The sequence below is a fragment of the Lissotriton helveticus genome, chromosome 10, assembly GCF_964261635.1.
Source record: "Lissotriton helveticus chromosome 10, aLisHel1.1, whole genome shotgun sequence".
NCBI lineage: Eukaryota > Metazoa > Chordata > Amphibia > Caudata > Salamandridae > Lissotriton > Lissotriton helveticus.
The window spans coordinates 376,682,056-376,694,525 of NC_136071.1; the positions used below are offsets into that span (position 1 = coordinate 376,682,056).

The 12,470-nt window shown below is 41.4% G+C and overlaps 1 pseudogene across 1 annotated transcript in view; it reads left to right on the plus strand.

Moving 5' to 3' along the window:
- The window catches only part of LOC144785232 (uncharacterized), a 110,220-nt pseudogene that overhangs the window by 72,989 nt on the left and 24,761 nt on the right, over positions 1 to 12,470 (plus strand). The window contains exon 3 of the transcript XR_013601811.1: positions 7,869 to 7,982. The product of XR_013601811.1 is annotated as an uncharacterized LOC144785232 (transcript). The remainder of the gene's footprint in view (positions 1 to 7,868; positions 7,983 to 12,470) is intronic.

Genomic DNA, 12,470 nt, shown 5'->3' on the forward strand with positions numbered 1-12,470 from the left:
GGAGCAAAACACGTCTTCTAGTTTTCAAAAAATTAGATCAAAAAGGAAATACTGAATTGCGGTGTCTCCTTATAACTGAAACTTTCGGTGGTGATGGGAATACTAGATTTCAATCTACTAACTTGGCTGTAGGGCTACACCCAGTGAAACCCTATAAACATATCTGCCAACCTACATCAATTACAGCTGCAAATGTGGAATAGGTCTGTCCACTACCAACCCCACGTCCTCCTTCCCTCTTGAGAGCTTCGGACCCTAATTATGGAGAAATGGACAAAGGCACGATTGTGTGGGTTTCACAAAAGGGAAATACAGAGTGTTGCCAAAGTTTTAACAAGTAATTTTTTCCCTCTCCAGGATTAAGATACTTATTGAAAGGCTGCAGTCCTCCCCTCAACCAACAAAACCAGGGCTGGCAGTATTCTAACATTTTTTAAGTTCAAAAATATGTTTATTGAAGAAAAAGCAAATCTCAATACAAAAAACAAAGTAACATTGTATATTTACATGAAATACCTTTTGAATACAAGGAAGTGTTAGGTGTACAAGCAATCAGAAATGGTCTACCAAAGCAAAAGAGATTGCTAACAATAGAAAAAAGAAGTCACATAATGTGCAAACAGTAATACAAGGGAGGATTAGCTAAGCATATAAAAAATTACAATAGCAGAAAATTATGGAGGTTTGAGAACTTCTTGTTGTAGAGGAGTTAGAGAGGATGAACGTCTAGCACTTGCTTCAATAAATGTTGTAACAAGGAGCCACAGACCCAGACGTTTCGTAGCCATGATAATAGGGTACACAAAAGCTGTATCTAGACTGTGGTTATAACAAGTAGCATACCACCAAGCTTGATAAGATAATTTGGTGAGGTCTTTCCAATTTTCTGTAATTTGTTGAAAGGCAACTGCCAGTAATAGGTCTATAATTTTTATATTAGATGTTTGATCTGATCATATCGGGGATAAACTACCTAAAAATATATTAGACACGGAAAAAGGAAAATGAGAGTTAAAAATTAAATTGATTTGGGTCTAGACCTTCCCCCAAAAATATGAACAGCGGACATGTAAAAAGTAAGTGGTGACGGTCTGCGTGAGGCTAGGAACATGACCAACAAGCTTCCGAAACACAAGCATGTTGTTTATGCAGAACAACTGGAGAGAATATTAACCTATTGTAAATAAAAAAAAGTGTTTTCGTGGTGTTAGCAGCTCTCGAGGATTTCCTAATCTTACTCCATATTTTATTCCAAAGAGTAGTTGGCCATTCAACTTCCAGGTCTTGCTCCCAAGAGAGTTCTATCTTGGATTTGTCGCATGGGGTAAATGAAACTTGTAAGTAATTATAAATGGCAGAAGCTTTGGGATTGACTTGTAATAGGGAATGTAATTTATCGAAGGGAGAAGTAAAAGGAGTACTAAAGGAGGGGGGTGGTGTGCAGCGAGTGTGTGCAATGGAAATAGCTTGCTTTAGAAGTATATAATTAGAATGGAAGGAGGATGGTAACCCAAATAGATTTTTAATCTGTGGAAAAGACATGAATTGGTCTTGTTTATATATTTGGTGAACCCATATTAGACCCTATTGTCTCCACGTTTTCCAGTAAAAAGGTTTATCACGTATCAATATCAAATTATTATGCCATATCGTGGAATTGGAGAGAAGAGTTCCATCTATGGACACATTGGAGGGTGCAGGTTGCAAAATCTTAGATGTATATTTAATTATGGGGATCGACAGATGTTGTGGTCTTCACGAGAAAGAGAGATACTCTTGAAAGGAGAGCTCAAGTTTAGTCGACAGGGGGTGATGTGTAGAGGATTTTGAGTGCCATCTAGATCCTTGTCGGAGCAAAAAAGATTTTTGATATATGGGGAAGTTAGGGAAATGTAACCCCCCCTTCTGACTTTGGGCGTATCAGTTTGGATATAGACATGCAAGATTCTTTATTGCACCAAAGAAAAGAGGATAACAACGTTTTTTTATTTTTTAAAGGAATGGATAGTGGAATGTTAGATATTGTATGAAGAACTATGGGGGACAACATAATTTTTATAGTGTCAAGACGGCCCCACCAGGATAAGTGCAAAGGGTGCCATTTAGCAGATAAAGTCGATATTCTCGGAATAAAGTTATCTAGCATCTGGAAATTGTATTTCAGATGGAGGAAGTGAAATGTAGGCCCAAGTACTTAATATAATGGGGGCACCATGCAAAGGTTGAAAGGGCAAAATCGTCTTTAAAGGTGTACTTTGTCAGGGGTAATATTTCCCATTTATCTTTATTTAATGTATACCTGGAAACAGCTGCAAAGGAATCAACTTCATTTAGAAATGCAGGAATAGAGGGTTGGGGTTGGGACATAAATAACAATATACCATCCGCATATGCTGCCAATTCGCAAGAGAAACGGTTCTAAGGCCAGGTTAAATAGAAACGGAGACAGAGGACAGCCTTGGTGAACACCCCTCCCTAGGGTAAAAAAAGAGGAGGACATACCATTGGCGCTCACTGCTGCTTTTGGGTTAGAATACAGAGCAAAATTAAGGAGATTATCTTAGGTCCAAAGCCAAACCACTTGAGGGTTTGAAAAAGATATGGCCATTCCACTCTATCAAATGCTTTCTCAGCGTCCAATGCTGTGGCAGCCAGAGAGTACGTAACATGGGAGGATTAGGATAAAATATCTAAAAACAAACAGGTGTTGTCTGTGATATATCGTCCTTTAACAAAACCCGATTGTTCCTGTCCCAACAAGGCAGGAAGGTGTGAATCTAGTCGGAAAGCTAAAGATTTAGAGAACATTTTATAATCAACATTGACAAGAGAGATTGTCTATGGTTTTTACAGTATTTAAAGTCTTTCCTCTCTTTGGGTATAAGGCATATGACAGCTTCAGAGAAAGTGCCAGAAGATTTACCCGAAGACAGAAAGGAATTTAACAGTACATGTAATTTTGGAATTAATAAGGAAGCAAAGTGTGTAAAAACAATTCAACTGTAAACCCATCCGGGCCAGGGGCTTTGTCTTTTTTAAGTGCCAAGAGTGCAACATGGATTTCTTTTTGTGAAAAGTCTAGTTCTAAATTGGAAAGGTCGGGTGGAACTAACGAGGTTCGAATTATGTCAGATAAGAACTGAGAAATGTGCTGTTCTGTAGGAGATGCTTCTGAGGCGTAGAGGGTTTGATAGAAATACAAAAATGTGTTTAAAATGTCATCTTTATATTTCAATTCCTGTTGAGTGTTCATAATAGATTCTATATTTAATTTATTATATTTAACTTTCAAGTAATTGGCTTAGACCTTGCCAGCTTTGTTCTGCCCTTCATAAAACTTTGCACTGGACTTCAAAAGTAGGTAGAGGCGTTATTTGTTGATTCATTAATTAAATTGAAATGTAACGTTAATAAGTTCTGACAAACATTCTTTTGATCGAGATGAAAAGAAAGAGTGTTCAAGTCTTTTTATCCTAGGTAGAAGAGAGGTGGTGAGCTCTTTTGACTTTTTACGTTTTTTAGAGACGTAGCCAATAATAGAAACCCTGGCTGTTACCTTGAAGGTATCCCAAATCACATGAAAGGGAAGGTCATCGGTCTGGTACATTGAGAAATATTCATTGATAAATTAAGTGAAAGAAGAAACAAAAGTCTTATCCAGTAGGAGGGAATTGTTGAAACGCCACTTCTGTGGGGTACTGGGTCCTTGTAAAATGTCTATTTTCATAATAATAGGAGCATGATCAAAAAACAGGATAGATCCAATCTCTGCTGCCATTATTGACTGTGATATATTATGGGAGATGAAAAAATAGTCCAATCTTAACTGGGTATGGCGAGCTGGAGAATAATAAGTGTATTCTTTAGTAGTAGGGTTGCATAGACTCCAAGCGTCGATAAGCTTGTATTGTTTGATACTTTGTACAAATGATTTGTGGGCTTTGTGAGGGACAAAGGAGATCATAGAATTACGATCTAGAAAGGGGTCATGTACTTGATTACAATCGCCTGTGAGTATAAAGTTTTCATCAATACAATCTGCCAGTTGATGTGTTAAGGTCGACCAAAAGGAGGGTTCCCCAGTAGTCGGTGCATAAACATTTAACAGGAAAATTGGAACTTTATCAATCAGAAGCTTCGTAAATAACCATTTACCATTACCATCAGAGCTTTGTGATAATTATTTAACAGAGAGTGATTTACGACAAAGAGTGAGAACTCCATTCCGTTTGCCATCCCCTGGCGAATAGGAAACCTCCCCAACCCAACCTCTCCTCAACTTAATAGATTGCTCTGCTGTTAGATGAGATTCCTCTATAAATGCTATATATGCACCAAGCTTGGCCAAGTGGGTCAGGGCCCGTTGTCTTTTAATGGGAGAGTGGAGACCTCTCACATTCCAAGAGACAATGTTTAAAGACATATATAGAATAAGAGGACAAGTATGGAACAAATAACCATAAGAAAAAAAGAAGAAAGAGGTATGAACCAGAAGACAGACCAACTAACTGTAAAAAGAACCCATTGTATAGAGAGGAGATATATACAAGAAAGGTAAAAAGGACTTGCATGTGACAAATGGAAAATGCTAAAAAGAAAAACATTGTATACAGTATCAAGATAAGCAAAATGAACTAGGAGTAAGCTAAGGAAAAAGAGATACTGAGAAAGATAAAGAGTAAGGGATAAGGAGTAAAAAGAAGAAACATTATGCCGATACAAGTTGAAAACAAATGGCAACGAATGAATAGAAAAGGGTAGAGGTATTTTTGAGAATAAGGAGAAGAAAGTAACTATACCTAGAAGGAGTCTAAAACATAAAGAGGGTGGGGAGGGATGAGGCCACCTGGAACGATGACAAGTCCGGACTCCACAGGATGAGACGTCACAACTTCGGGAAAAGCAATTACAAACATGAGGGAAGGACAACGTGAAGAGTAATCTGTAAGGAAAAAAAGTTAATTAACCAATTGCGATACTATAAACATGTAAATGACTAATAAAACTTTATAAGTATAAATCTACTTAACAAACTAGTAATAAATCACAATAACTAGAGCATAACAACATATAAATTAATAGGTAGTCAATGAGCTACAAAAACAGCATCAGCGGAGTAAACATTTAAGTTTGCACTTAGATATTCTGCAAGAGAACAAACATCAAGGGCGGGATCTAGAAATTTTCATTCTATCAGAGCAATGAGAATTCATGAAACCTTTGAGTTTAATCGGGTCATCGTAAGTAACGGAGCTATTGTTGAAGGTTACTTTTAACAAACAAGGGTGGAATAAGCCGAACTGTGCGCCAATAGAACCCAGACCAGGTCTCATAGACAAACTCCTTTCTTCTATCTGCTGTAGATTTTGCATGTTCCTGCAAGAAGTAAAGTTGGTTTCTTGAGAATGAAATCCACTTTAGTGAACGGACTGCAGCCAGTACCTTGAGGAGATCTGTGTACTCCAGAAAATATAGTATCACACCTCGTGGTTTACGTTGAGCAGATAGCAAAGAATGCAAGGGGCCTAGCCTGTGGGCACGGTGAATGTTCAAGACTGTGGTTTCTGGCAACTTGAGCACTGTCGGCAGGAAATATTTGAAGAAAGTTATAGATCTGACCCCTCTAAACCTTCCGGCAGTCCGTAAATGCGTAAATTATTCCTTCTATTCCTGTTTTCAAGGTTTTCGATCAGCTTCTGACAAGATGCAACCTGTGATTGAAGAGCTGTCACCTGAGCGTAGGTCGAACTCAAAGAGTAACACATTGTTCTACTGCTGTGATTCTCTCTTCCATTCCTCAGTCTAGACTTGTATCTTCGAATTAGTATCCTCTACAAATGGGCGTAATGCCCGTATTTCTTCCAAAAGATTGTCCATTGAGAGAGACGAAGAATGCTTTGGAGGGGATGGCGGATCTTTTTTTCAACTGCTTGGTTGAAGCCTTGGTAGTTGCAGCGGAAGAGGCAGAAGCACCCTTTGGAGAAGAGGCAAGAGAGTCGTCCATTTTGAGGCTGTGAGCGTAGAGGCGAGCACGAGAAATAGATGAATGATTTGCCGGTGACAACAATATTTTAACTGTTTTCAATCTGTCCATATAAATAAGATACAAAAACAATCTTATCTGAGGAAAAAATAGGTTAAGGAGATACAATTCCTATTGCAGACAAGGAGAAGCACGCACTTGAGACTCTCCCGAGCTTAATGAGAAGAAAAAAAATGCACTTAGAACTGAGAAGATTGTCTTGCTCAAAGACAGAGGAAAAAAACTGTATTAAATAGCAACATTAGGATATACAGAATTAAATAAATAATTCACAGGGAGGAAAAGCACCTATAATGCCTTTGGAGAAATGAAGAGACCTTAATTATGGAAAGAGAGCCTTATAGCCAGAATATAATGCCCACATGATGACATTGATACAATATACATGTGCTAGAAAAAACAGCACCAAAATTAGAAAAGCTAGGAGTCTACATACAGGATAATAAATGTCAGCGAAATACATGCAATAATAATTTGAGCAAACGGTGTTCATTAGAAGCCCTGAATGCATAGGCGTCGTGAATCCAAAATGGCCGCTGATGGCTCAAGTGAAGAGAACAGAATTCCAGTTATGAGCGTTGAAACTTTGCCAATGAATTACTTTCTGGGTCAAAACTGCGCCAAAACTGCTCAGGAGCTATGCATCATTCAGCCTGTTGCGGTTAAAAATGCAGTGACACATGGTTAAACTGAGCGAAAAGGAAAGAGTCACCTCAGTTTCCTAGAGTGTTTTAAAATGGCGGGCGCCATCAGATGATGGGAAAGAACGGGTCGTTTCAAGCCCCGTAGCGTGACTTCCGCAATGAGAATCACACCTCCGGGAGCAGCCTGATTTCCGATGTCTGCACTGCAGGTTTCAACTGCTCTCTTCACGCAAAAGTCATAGGGGTGCCCTCGCTAGCGCCGCCGTCTCTGGGAGCTCTACGGAGCCACCGCCATCTCCCGTGGGCGCTAGCCACGCACCCCAGTATTCTAACATTTTAAATCAAATAAGGGTGGGCTGGCAATTGACACATACAGGCTAGTGCTGTCTTGACCCATTGAATTAAAATCTTTGGGGCTTATTTACAAGTCCTTTGCATCGCCAGTACGTCACTTTTTCAAATATCAAAATTAACGCACCAGCGGCGCAAGTGGCTTGTAAAGCACCTTTGTGCGGTTCTCTTGTGGTTTAGGGCTGATTGTTTGCTGATTTGGGGCTAAACCAGTGGAAGTTTTTACATTTCTCTTGAATAATACTATTTCAGCCCTTATCAAGGAAGCCCGTGCCTCCAACTAATAAAAAAATATCTTTAAGTATGCCCAACCGAATATGAATGTTCAGGGAATCATATCTTATTTATTGGAAAATACAATTTTTTGATTTACATAGACATTTTTGATTTCAAATCTTAATAAGAGGACAGAGCACACCGGCTGTGCACATATACCCCTAGATGCGTGACATTCATGTTATGCGACAGCTTGGACACCACTTCTTGTACTGCACTGCATGGCTGTCCCTGCATTACAAGGTGTGGTGGGCAGGAAATGTGAACTGTGTCTAGCTTTCTATTGGAAGCTAATGATGATGATTCAGATAATGATTTCTAATGCCCAGTACCTAAAATATTAAGATTAATTATTTATGTTAATATTGTTGAATGTTTTAATTTGATTACTATGGTAATTATAAACAGTTTAGTAGCTGTAATGGCCGTAATAATAACATTAAGTGTAACTGAAGCACATTTCATAGAGTTGTTAGGAATATGCTAACATTTCATTTTTAGGGCTGCCAACTTTGACATTTAAGCATAATGGGAATTTCTTTTGAATTCATCAGATTCTTCAATCTTTAAACATGAAATAATAATCAATTCTGAAGGAGAGGAAGAGACAAATGTGAAAGATCATTATGTTCCCAAAGTAAGAGCAGCACTTTCAAGATTCAACCCTGGTAAGTAACGACTGAACTGAAAAGCACAAGTCCATTAGGCCATGTTCACTCAACCACACATTTTTTGTCCTCCCAGAGAGCACCTTGAACACTGAAGGATGTTTAGAGATCTTATGGTGCCAGTACATTTAATCATGAGACTAGAGTGGAACCACCTGGGCACTCAGGATAAACTCACACCCATGACTTCTTACTCTGTCACAACTGAAACCATCAATTGCATATCAACACATGCCATTTCTCTGTAGTTATTTGTTTATCTGAATCACCATCATCTTCATGAATTTTATTTTAAAACTCCTTCGCTCCATTCTATTGTGTTGGTATCCCTGGAGACAACCAGAATTCCATGATCGTGACTCTATCAACAAAAGGCTTACCTCAATGTCCAGGGCTGTTTATTTTGGGTAATATATTACTGTTTTTGGATACTACATTACAGTTCCCATACTAGTTTTCCTGCTGAGTTTGTAAGTAGCTAGCATATGCAAAATGTTGCCTCTGTCAAACTACTCTGATGACCTACCTTGTCGCTTCTAGAGAGCGGATTGGAATAAATAAAATTCACAAAGGTAAAATTTCTGTAAGTTAACTTTTTTCGGTGTTGTAAGGAAACAGGCTTTTTGTAAGTTTTCCCACACTGTTTGCCCCCATTTGAACTATTAGCTGCTGGTGTTTCGACTTTGAGAGTGTACTGAGGTCTGCTAACCAGACCTCAGTGCCAGTGTTTTAACACAATACCAAAGTTATGTTAAATTGAATACACCCAGTTGGCAAGTACTGGCTTACTTATAAGTCCCCAGTATATGGTACCCCAGGTACCCAGGGCATGTAAGACAGAGTGTTCACCCAAGGCTGCAGCACTGTTTGGCCACTCTGCAGGTGACAGAGATAAAATGAACCCTAGCCTGCCACTGCAGACTGACAACGTAGCGTGTGACCCTGCCGGTTTGACTTTGCTATTACACCTCATGTCAAAGCCACCACTTTCCTTAAGTAATATATATAAAGTTTCCCCCAAGGAAGGCCTATAGAATCCTATGACAGGGAGCTGTATATTACTAAGTAAGACATATTACTTTCTATATGTCTTAGCAGCAACCCTTCTATAATTGTTTTGCTGTGGAAAGGTTAGGAACCCCATTGGTTGACTCAGGGTTACCGGCTGACGCCCTAGTCCATCTAACTTCTGAATGGGACCATCTAACAAAGTCAAGTAAGGTATCAAATTAATTTTGACATTAAACCCGACCTGATGCCTAGGCTAGATTTAAAGACACTATTAAGGATAAGCAACTTTTAGAAAGTTGCCACTCTGCAGTCCAGCTAGTCCAGTAGCTCCACAAAGGCACTGTCACATAGAAGGGTTTCTGACCGCCTGGGGAGACGTGAACGAATCCCAGGCCTGGAAAAAAAGGCATTTGCTACAGAGTGAGATGTCACCTCCTCCCCAGGATGACCACTCTAGGTGTTAGCCCAAAAGGCAGACTTCAAAGGTGAAGCCGACTTTGAAGGACCGCTTGTGACAACATCCCTGAGCAGGATGCCTTTTGTTCCTGCAAACAAATAGGGCACAGAGTTAAGGGAGGGAAATATGTGTCCAAACCAGTTTCCTGTGGGTGTGTAGCCCTGCAGTAGCCACACCTCTAGGGGGGGGGACCCTGCTCCTCAGGACAGAGGAAGGGTATGCCATCTTTAAAGGGGCAAGAATGGGGTACTCTGGGATAGCGAGGTGCTATGCATCACAGGAACTTGGCCACTAGAGAGGAGGGGACCCAGTAGCCTATTGGCTAATGACTCTGTGGTCCCCTCAGGGCTTGTTTCTGGGATAAATGTGGCACCTCTGGCACCCTACGCCTTAGTTCACACTGGAAAAGAAGAGAGGACCAAAGAAGGACTGCCCTGCTGCCCTTGAACCATGCAAAGAAAGGCTGCAACATCCAGTATAATGCACCTGCTGCATTTTTGGGGGTAGTGCGATTAAGACTGTGCCTGTGGCTCATATGCCCTAGGAAAAGTTGTTTCCTAGCTTCATCAAAACCAGTGACTCCAAGGATCAGTCGACTGATCCCCTAACAAGCTCTAGGACCACAAGAGCTGAAAGAGCCAAAAACAACAAAGTGGTAGCCACTGCAGCAGTTTTGCTGCTTCCAATTGCCGAGCACTGCAAAAAAAAAAGCCAAAAAAGCCAAAACCTGTACCCGAGTCTGGTGGACTCACGAGTGCTGTCCAAATTTGGATTTGTCATACTCCAGGGACATCCTCCCTCACGAAGAGTTTGCATCCAACCGTAGTGCAGCATGATCAGTAGTGCAGCATCAGCTGTCTGACTACTGCAACGTAGAGGACTTCAAGCTACCGCGATCTCTGTGGTCAAGAGCCCCCACATCACCCGTGGTTCGAGGAACCACCACCGAGACACCCCTAGCGAAAAGGGCAAATTCACAAACATCAGGAGAGGCACCACCTCCTGATAAAGAATCAAATTTATTAGATGCCTCGGGGTACAGAGTAACTGCTCAATTAGCCAATACACAAGGCCTATTGGCTAGGTATGATAGGGCACACTAGGTATGAGATGTAAGAACTATTACAATATTTCCTAGAAGAACACAACAAAAAGGGGCAGAAAATAGTGCAGGAAGGCAAGCTTATCTCTAATTCTGAAGCAAAGAGGATAAAATCTAGGTAGTATCTTCATGTCCCTGGATACCCCCTCCGCCCTCTTCTGTTTCATCAACTCCATGTCCACTAGTACTCAACATAGGCTATACATGAGGCAGCATCTCTTGATCCAAGAGCGTGATCGGTGCAGTCAGCTGTGCCAAGACCGTACCCCTATAATCTGCCCATCTTTGCCATATGCATGTAAGGCGGTATTGTTTTTTATTGCGGTCCCACCTTCTGTGTGTGTGCCTCATGCATGACTAAATATGCTTCCTCTACAAGAATGCTTAGTACGTCAGTGGAATCAATCACAGGGTTTGCTAACAGATCTAGTGTTGGTAGACAGCCGCACTCATCGCTCTCTGCAGTGTTGGAACACACAAAATGGATCAAAAGAGCAGCCCTTTATCGACTCTATTGCACAAGTCGTGCTCACAACAGACATATCTCTCACAGGGTGGGGAGCCTATTTGCAACATTTAACAGTTCAGGGTCTTTGGGATACCATCTGTAGGAAATTGGTAGCTGCTTCTTATGGTTACCCCCATGTTTTGCTGATGTCTCACTGTTTTTGGCCTAGTGTGACTGGGAGCCTGCTAATCAGGACCCAGTCTATCTGCTTTCTCCCTTAAATTGATATGCATGTACTTTACGTACACTCCAGATTGGATTCTGGGGTACCATTATCAGTCCCCTGTATGTGGTACACCATGTACCCGGGGCATAGGTACCCCAGAGGCCTCCCATGAGCAGAAACATGTATTATTCCACCCCTGAGAGGCCATCCAAATTGACACGACAAGCCTGCTACAACAGACTGTGTAAGCTGGTGCTTGCACCACTTACTTAAGATCTAGGTTCACTATATCTATCTAAATCACTACACTTAAATACCTATCAGCCACCCCTATGGCAGGCCTTAACAATCCTGAAGGCAGAGTGCTGGGTTTTACGTGAGAGGGTGCCTCTGCATGAGCAGAGCCCCTCTGCAGCCTTCGAAGACCATTCTCCGGGGTTGTCTGTGATGCAGCCAGACATATATGTTTAAGTGTATTATAACCTCACCGTAAATGCTAACTTTAAAACGGCTTCTTAGAAATATCTTGTGTTTGGTGACCAACTCCTTGGAATCATAGCTCCACACCAGTAACTGGTGTGGGAGGTATGATTCCACCCTTTCAAAAGGACATACATGGGTCACCAGTCTAACCGGTACCATCTTCTTGACCTGGGCAGCACAAAATGGATGCTGCCAGCCACAGACACGATTCTGCTCTCCTGCTGCTGAGCCAAGCTCGAGCAGAGGAAGGCATGACAATAGGCATCCTGTCACAGGAGGTGTGACCATCTCCCAGACAGGATTTAGTGTAGTGGAGCTGGGTGGGTGCACTCTGAGAGTGCCAGAAAGTCTGCACTGGGGGCACATTTGGTGTCCCTGTGCATAGTCCAGCTCAAACCAGTTCTGGGAGCCATTGGCTCCTGCTCTGGTGTGAAACTGGACAAAGGACATGGGTGTAGCCACCCCTCTGTCCTGCCCCTCCTCTAGGAGGGTCCCCAGAATCTTTCCACCCTTACCCATGGTATAAAGTGGATTACCTAGCTACAGGACTTTAGATTTTACCTGGACAAGATTCTGCTAAGAAGAAACCAAGTACTTCTACTGCCTGCATGATGCCGAACGGCTGAAGGATCTCTCTTGGAGTAAATAAGTTACTTTCCTGCAAAAGCAGGCACCTAAACGCATCTGACCGGTTTGCTTCTCCTGAGCTCCTGAGAACTCCAAATATTTTGCAAACACCGGAGGTGGGTTTCCGAAGGTCC